Here is a 325-nt window from a genome sequence, read left to right on the forward strand (position 1 = left end):
TATTTATACACTTTAAAAGGGTAGTCAGGTGTAAAGGTTGTTAAACCGTCAGGTGTAAAGGTTGTTAAACCGTCAGACGTAAAGGTTGTTAAACCGTCAGGTGTAAAGGTTGTTAAAACGTCAGGTGTAAAGGTTGTTAAACCGTCAGGCGTAAAGGTTGTTAAACCGTCAGGCGTAAAGGTTGTTAAAACGTCAGGTGTAAAGGTTGTTAAAACGTCAGGTGTAAAGGTTGTTAAACCGTCAGGCGTAAAGGTTGTTAAACCGTCAGGTGTAAAGGTTGTTAAAACGTCAGGTGTAAAGGTTGTTAAACCGTCAGGCGTAAAGG

Source organism: Austrofundulus limnaeus, unplaced genomic scaffold (assembly GCF_001266775.1).
Source record: "Austrofundulus limnaeus strain Quisiro unplaced genomic scaffold, Austrofundulus_limnaeus-1.0 Scaffold2570, whole genome shotgun sequence".
NCBI classification, from domain to species: Eukaryota; Metazoa; Chordata; class Actinopteri; order Cyprinodontiformes; family Rivulidae; genus Austrofundulus; species Austrofundulus limnaeus.